The sequence below is a fragment of the Lipophrys pholis genome (assembly GCF_963383615.2).
Source record: "Lipophrys pholis genome assembly, chromosome: 6".
NCBI classification, from domain to species: Eukaryota; Metazoa; Chordata; class Actinopteri; order Blenniiformes; family Blenniidae; genus Lipophrys; species Lipophrys pholis.
The window spans coordinates 26,015,394-26,024,449 of NC_137629.1; positions in this window are offsets into that span (position 1 = coordinate 26,015,394).

Below are 9,056 nucleotides of genomic sequence, written 5' to 3' on the forward strand. Positions count from 1 at the left end.
TTCACGCTGAGGGCAGGAAACCAAAGCAGGAAGGCACAGTATACACACAGTAAGTATATCCATCTGGACGTCTGAGAGGAAACACAGCAAGTCACAGCTAAAACAGTCAGATGAGAGAAGTGACAAGACTCAATAAAAACATGTGGACAGAGTCAACGCAGTGACACTGATCAAGCAGATACTATAATAATCCTCCATGAAAGAAAGGACTGAAAGAAAAAACAGGATACAACTATGATAAATTAACCCCCTTAACCCCCTTATTGAAGACATATCACTATATATACATATATATATATATATATATATTTTTTTTTTTTTTTTACAGCACACCTGACCATTTATTCTAGTGTGTATAATCTCAAGGGGTGGCAATCCACTTAGTCTGGGACAAGACTAGTGACCTAGTGGCAGCATCACGTCACTGGGTCAGTGTGTGCATGTGTGTGCGTCTCAGAGACAGCGGGCTGGTGAGGGAGCATGTGTAGATCAACAGCACTAGTGCCAGATGCGCTCTAACCAATAGGATCAGCTGCAGCTATGTTGTCATCATGGCTGATTCATAAAATGGGGTCTGTTGTGCAGATTGTAAAATGGCTGCTCTGTGGTTTTCCACATGCACGACAGATTTTCATTTATGAGCAGATGGCGCCTCTGGTGGTGAGTATGAGGCACTGTGTCACAGTCCTCTTAGTCATTGTGGGGGAGGAAGGCGGAAAGGAGATGACTGAGGCAGAACATATGTGTGACTGGAGACACGCACGCATGCACGCACACACACACACAGAGTGCCGACATATTAACATTCATTTTATGGAGATAGTCACGCACACATTAATTGTTCAGGAAGCAAATCACAACCAACAGTACATGTAAAAAGTGTACACACACACACACACACACACACACACACACACACACACACACACACACACACACACACACACACACACACACACACACACACACACACACACACACACACACACACACACACACACACACACACACACACACACACACACACACACACACACACACACACACACACACTTCCTGGAACACTTCCCCCTTGTCTCCCCAACAGCTGCCTGGCAGTGAAAGATGATGTAGGGGAGGGGGGTCTTTGTACAAGTGTGTATGTATGCGTGCACACAAACATAAGTGAGTCTTGAAATTCTTCTGGTTATGACTTCTGTTTTTAATTAAGTGGAAAGATGGGGGAGTATTAGCAAAGAGAGGGAGGGGGAGAGGATGGGGGGAAAAAAGAATCATCAAGTTATGCTGAGGTCTTTTGTCAATATGTAACCAAGTGTCTGTATGTGTGTTTGAGTGTGTGTGTGTGTGTGTGTCTGTCTCCATCTGCACAAAGAGGAGTCTGTTTATCAGTCAGCAGACCTGAGCGTGTTCTTCACTCCCCCCTCTCCTGTTCCCTTCCTTTCTCATTCCCTCTTTCCTTAAAAGGAGAAATATGTAGTTGAGTTTGGGTAGCCAGGCTTTGAGGAGAAAAAAAAATGTTACACAAAGAAAAAGATGGGTGGAAAAGAGGTAAAAGAAAAGTGAGCAGAAACAAAGGAAAAGGACTACATCACATTTTCATCTCTGGCTCCTCTGAATTACAGGCTCAACTCGAATAGTTTCAGGTCTCTCAGAAAACATAGCCTTTCCTCTTTAGTATCGCTTTGCAGTCTTACATGCAGTCTATTCATCTATCCATCACCACTCCCTGTTTGTGGAGTGCTGTGGTTTATTTTTAACCCACTAAAAGCTTTCAGATGATGTCCCCCATTGTATATTTTCAGCATGCAGAATGTTTTCCATGGGCCCTCTGGTGGCAAAATAGGAGAAGGACACCACATTAAATTTATATAACTTCAAACTAACTTTTTTCCATTCAGCATTCCAGTGCTGGAGTTCAACAAAGTGGAGCAGGGGAGAGAGTGTACAGTTTCAACATCAATATCTCTAGGCTGAGCAGCACTTAGAAAAAAAAGCAGCTGAATGTGCAACAGAGACAGAAAAACAAAACAGTTGCCAACTTTTACACAAACAACGATGTGTTTTACCCAAAGTTGATGAGAACATTGAATGTTTTTAGCTGCAGAAGGTTTTACTTTAGCAATGGTAAATTAGAAGCAGTGAAAAAACTAAGAGGAGGAGGAGGGGTAAAGTTCTTTGTCTACCATAAACAGAAGGCTCGAACTACAGCAGGCAGAAGGACAGCTGTAGTCCTGGTCCTTTTAAAGTTTAAATGTCCAACATTCTGTCATTCTCTATATAAGTGTGTGTGTCACGATGCAAGTGTTTGACAGAAGAAGAATAAGGGGGTTTCCACGGTAACCTTGGGTCTGAAAGAGCCCCTTCATCCTGTTTTTCACTGTGAAAGGAAATGGGGAGAAAGGATTCCTGGCTCTGTGTGTGTGTGTGTGTGTGTGTGTGTGTGTGTGTGTGTGTGTGTGTGTGTGTGTGTGTGTGTGTGTGTGTGTGTGTGTGTGTGTGTGTGTGTGTGTGTGCAATTGTGTGAAAAGGACCAGATGGCAGGGTGGGGCAGTGAGGAGGGGGGACTGGGCAGGAAATGGGAGGGCCAGTAGGCCGGGGGCGTGGAAATGGGCGTGACTAAGGGTCTGCTCACTTGCGCACCCCTGGTGCATGAAGTGTGCAACTTCAGCTGATATTTTATTGAACCCCTATTTTTTTTATAATAATGTACTTTTGTACTTTAAAAGCTTAATTATGATTCCCTTACATTATAAATGATAAAACTCTGCAAAATATAACTTTTTATAGAGTATTACATTTTGACTTACGGTCAGCTCTAATGACCTACAGGTTTGAATAACCAGCTTTCAATAAATAAGAAAAAAAGAGTGCAATAGTTTACTATGCCTGTTGCCCTTCATAAATATTCGTATTATTTTCAAACCCCTGACCTATTAGATAAAAAGTTTGCATGGAATTTAAAACATCACAATCTCAGTTGTTGACTGATTAAAGTTATGTCGATAACAGCTTTAAAGGATATCTTCATTTTAATGACATATGTTTTTATTCAGGGGAAGAAAAACTGTTGTCTCCCATAAATCACTGTAAATGCATGATAGATAGTTTTAAAAATATAAACTACAAGACAATTACAATTAAAATATACATCCATCTATGTTCTTTTTTGATGAATCAATGTAATATTTGTATTAAAAATAAAAAGGTTATTCTTACCCGATATTTTCATTCTGTTAAAAAGTGTACCTTAGTATGGTGTGATCTATAGACAAGGAGCCACAGAAGGCATTAAGTGAGGATCCATCAGTCAAGTTACTATTCATTGATGGAGCCACAGTGCCCTCCACTGGTACAACTGGGGAACTGGTCCTTAGTGACAAGAGCATGGCAAAACCCTCACAGCTGAGAACACTGTTCATTACCTTCACACTCCACCTCACTCACAACCCAAGTTGTGTATGTGTTTAGTTAAAAGAAAAGAAAAAGAGAGACAGAGGTGATAGAACATATAGTTTGTGTTGATGTAAATGTGTTGCTGTAGAGTGTGGTAAAGTGCTTGGGTGGAGGAAGGTTGGACAGCGGGTATGTGTGTACGTGTTAGTGTTGTTCTCTCAGGGCCAATCTGACCTCTCTCTGCTCTTCTGGCCATGAAGGTCTTCAGCGATGACGCACACATGGCACGTAACGGCATCGCTGATGAGACACACTTGCACACATACACCCAGAGTATGCAGCCTGCATTGCTGATAAGGTGCGCTCGTCGACACAGACACCGCACAGCGCTACCTTGAACTCCAATTCGCACTTGCTGAAACCACACAAACACCCAATAAATCCCCATGGCAAATAACAGAGGACACACACACACACACACACACACACACACACACACACACACACACACACACACACACACACACACACACACACACACACACACACACACACACACACACACACACACACACACACACCCCCACACACACACACACACACACACACACACCCACACACACCCACACACACCCACACACACACACACACACCCACACACACCCACACACACACACACACACACACACACACACACACACACACACACAGAGAGAGGTGAGCCGCTATGGTGTGCTTATTAAATCAGTCCTATATCAGCCAGTCTCCTTGGGACATCAGAAAAGATTTACTACAGCAATTACACTGGCTAATTACAAGGAGGGGAGATAGAGGGAGTGCAGGAGAGCTACAGAGTATAGAGGGGAAAAGAAAATCAAATCAGATGCAGCGAGAACAAATAAAGGTGTGAAAACTGAAACAATGAGAAAGCAAATGAAGAGGCAAGGGACAGAAATAAGTTTAAAGGACAAAGATGGTGAGGACATGACCTTGAGCCACCCAAACACCTGCGCATGGAGCACAGTGTAGAGAAACAAACACAACCGCACAAAGGGGTCTTTGTCTGGACTCACAAACAAGCTGTGACTCTCACCAACTATCTGTGACTCAGTGAGACTATAAGTAGTTTTGTTTGTTTTTTCTTTTTCCATGGTACTCTGGCAGTCTGTGTGGCGCTTTAGTGTTTGTTATTCACAGAGTGAACGTCCTTGATGCTGCACTGGCCTTCACAGCACAGTGCTCCCTCTATGGAGAGCAATGTGAATTACATCAATAAGCAGGCTCACTGATGTGGGTATTAATCAAAACCCAATCCCTTGCTCCAAAAGTTGTGGATGGCATGCGGTGACATTTGTAGAGACTGTTTACATCTGTCTGCGCGGGGCTGATGGATGAGATTAGACTATACAGACTATAATCTGTGGCGGTCTAACAACCTCACAGATGGAGTTCAACCCTTACCAGCAGCAATTATGACATTTTTTAGCAGTTTTTACATATCATCATAGCTACTGAGGTGAGTTTACAGCTCACCTTCCCTCTACTTAACAGAGAGGTACACATGCACTTGCTCATGGATACTTAATCTTGTTAGAAGATTAGACTCAGTCCGTGCTAGTGAATGCTCCTCTCTCTATGTTCAGTGCCAGCGGCCATTCTACAGTACGGGCATGTCTCCGCTAGTCAAGTGTCCATCCGGACTGCTTCTATGATATATGCACATCCGTGCAGAAAGTCTCATTTACATGAACATAGAGGTAGAAATGAAAACTCAAAAATTGGGTTTCTATCTCAATTAAAAAGTTAGATGAACTCCAACACACATGCACCCCATGAGGCACATTTGGCCCGGGGCAAAACGGATTAGGTACTGCACTCCTGTCAGGCCTCAAATATTCATTATTACCTTATGGAAAGATAGCAGGCAGAGAGCAAATGGGAGCAAGAAGGAGCAAGAAAAAAGGGAGAGGGGAAAAAAAGGAGCATGAGGATGTGATAGAGAGGCACTTTATGGATACAAGCAGTTCTGACTTATGCAAAGCAAAATAGATGAAAGGAGGACAGAGAAAAATGGAGGTCTACACGGTGTCATGCCATGGAGGACAGTTAAAAGCGCGTCGCAGTGCTGGTGCACACACTCATCCTGTTAATCCCTCAGTTTCTGTCCTCTCGTTTCAAACCATCCATCCCTTCACTCGTCTTTATCTCTGCTTCAGTGATGAGGACAAAGGAAAGCACTCAATCATTTGCCCCCACCCCCCCCACCCTCCCTTTTCTTGGTCTCTTCAGGCGAGGCTTACGGGCCTGATTAGCAATTGTGACTTGACCGCATGGTGGAAAGATTGGCACACATGTACAAATGCACACGGAACCACATACGCAGAAATATACATGCAAACACACTTATGTGGCAAAGAGGATGACAAGGGCCAGCTTCGGTAGGTCTAATTATCCCTCCAGCGAGGCGCCATGAGAGGGCTGGAAAGGAGTGGGGAAGTTTCTAATGTCAGCCATTGCTCGCAGGGCAGATATGTGCGGACACAGACACAAAGTCTGGAGGCAAAAAGATTGGACTGTTTTCTGGTGCTTGTCACTGGAAAACACGATCATGCTGAGGAGAGGAAGCTATAAGGGGGGGGGGGGGGGGGGGGGGGGGGGGGATGTAGGGACCACTGCTGGAGGAACGATAAGAGATGAGTGACAAAGTTGAGCAATCACAAATGGAGGCAGGATAGTCGGGGGAGAGACAGGAACAAAGGACATGAAAACCATGGAGGAAGACGGATAGAACATGATAGTCACCTGAAAACCAAGACAGAAAAAGGAGAGAGCATTGATAAAAAAACATTTTCTGCCATTCTGATGATTAAGACAGAGCTGCCATCTCCCTCCACATACAGTGATGTTAGAATGGATTAATTGCTCTCTGACGAGCGTCCTTTTCTATTTTGCATTGTAATCTGATGCAGACAGAATTTTTAAACATTTTAAATAACGTCCCACTGGTACATATGATAAATGAGGATAAAGAAAAAAATACCTTTGAAAGATTAGCATTTTCTAATGAAAAATTAATCAAAACTGCACATTCACATAAGCAAATGAAACAGACTTTTCATTAATGATTGTTGATAAGTCCAGCAATTACAGCAAAAAAAATATATATAAAATAAAAATCTTGTGTTCAAACCTGCTAATGGTTGCACATTTGGATTTGGACAGATTTTCTTGTACTACGTGGCAGCTATTTCTTATCTCCATCTGACTGACTGAGAAGCATCTATGAAGTGCCATCGTTGGATGTCTTCATGGCTGTCCTGGATTTAAACCTGCGCTCCGAATGACGACCTCAGACGAGTCCTGAAGCCACTGCAGATTTGTCTCGGGTTTTTGCTTCAGGTTGTCGTCGTGCTGAAAGGTGAACTGTTGCCTCAGGGTTATGTCATGTACACCCTGGAAAAGGTTTTCCCCAATGGCGGCTCTGGATTAGACCGAAACTCATCCGTCCTTCTGTGTCCCTGTTGCTTCCACTGACAAGCATCAGCCAGATAATTAGTGCCTTTCAGTTTTGTCTCTACGGCCTTGTCCCTCATGCTCTCCAAATTCTTTACATGCTCTTTGAAAAACCTCAAGCATTATATGCCTTTTACTCCAAAGTGGCTTCCATCTAGCCACTAAAAGCCTGTTTTCTGGAGTGCTGCTGGGATGGTCATTTTTCCAGTAGGTTCTCTGATCTTTGCAGCAAACCATTGATGCCGTTAGAATGACTCCTCAAAAGTTATTGTAAAGCCCCTGCCCCATACTCTTTGTGCCGTGTTACACAGTTGGTCTGAAAGACAAACACTAGGACTATTCCATGTGGTTGGAAATCATTAAGCTTCACAAAAAGGTTTCATAAACTTACTTTGTAAAGCTCAGTTTTGAAATGTAAGTGGGATTTTAATCAAACAAGTATTGAACGAGGTGGATTCAGGGTGTTTGTTGCGATATGGGACGATGCCACGTAAGACAAACCACTTCTGGACAAATTCAATAGTAAGTAAAGCGTAAAGGGCCAGCACAAATGTTAGAACTTTGTCATTCCTTAAAATTGACATCCGGAAATTTTCGATTTGCCAAAGGACTATAATATAGTGGGTTGCAAAAGTGTATCATGATGAGATGACAAAAATACTTCAAATTAAATTCTGCAACAGTGTTAAGAAGTGATAGGTTCTGTATACTTTGAATACTAAAGCACAAGCCTCAATGTTGAATTGGATACAAGAGCTTTAGGTTTTCAGCTTTGAATCACTTTAAAAAATAAATGTATATTGATCCTGCAATCACTTGTTGTTCATAATGCCAAGAGCCCTGTAAAGAATACTTTCATATTTGTGTGTCTGAACCATTCTCTTTGTTGCATATACAGTGGGAAATCTACTGCAGATATTTGAAATACATCAAAAATACCAGATCATAGACAAACCAAGTAGCTGGAGGGGGATGACAACCATGATCTGGCAAACTCTACCTTTGTGTGGGAACCTGGGGAAAAGTCTATCACATCAAAGATCCACCGGGTGCTCCCGGGTTTCCAGATTAAAAATCAGTTTTAACCCCTCAACATAACACACAAAGAAGCTCCAACTCCTGAAATAAACTAAACAAGGGAAATATATTTTTATACAGACAGACATGCAAATCCTCTCCTAGAACATCTGTCTGCTGGCCCCTCTCTCTGGAATTGGCTGTAGCTGGGGCTAGACAAAAAGACACACACACTGCATACACACCAAGGACGCAAACAAAAACATCAATTTCACAAAAGTACACACCTAATCCCTCCATGTGCTTAGTGAGCCATCAGGGGACGTGTTGCCAATCAGACAGCTATGTGAGGCTGGGCGAAGGAAAACAATCAAGAACCAACACACAATATGGCTCAGAGACTGGCATGTTTGTGTAAACGTTTCTGTGGATGAGCGCTTGCTTGACTGAGTTCACAGATTCACAGACCCCACCAGACAGCCCTCTGTGCTTACCCAAATCATTTCTACACGGGAACATATTCTGGGTCCTGTGTGAGTAAGAAACACGTTTTTTTTTAGGATTCATCGTACGTCTTGTGACCAAAAGCCTCTGGAAAATGAATATAGCGTCAGGATTATATTCACCACCGCTGAGCTTCTTAGGCATTCAACCTACAGGATGACCTGGACGTGATTTGTTTTTGTTCGTCATTAAGAGCATTAGTGTTCAGTTTCTATTAGGATAGAAAAGCTTACTGGATTTAATGGTTGGTAGTACCCTTTCAAAAATGTTTTAATATATCAATAATACTGTGTGTGATTACTGTGCTTTCAAATCCCTGTTCAAATACTGGTCAGCATCAACCAAAGTAAGCAACAGGGTATACAGTATGTGATTTGGGCCATATAGTGATTTCACTATTACAACAGTGGTGAGTGAAACTTGAACAATTGATTACCTATATGTGGAGCAAGCAAGTGGGGGGAAAAGTAAAATGGGTAACCCTTGTATACAGGAGGTCAAAGCTAGAGCCCTCTAGTGTTTCATAATAGCCAAGCAATATTCTGGGCTTCACCTCACTCTAGATTTTGTATGTAAATTACAAACATCGGCAATGTAAATAGCGCATATTTACTACTTCAGCAGTCTCA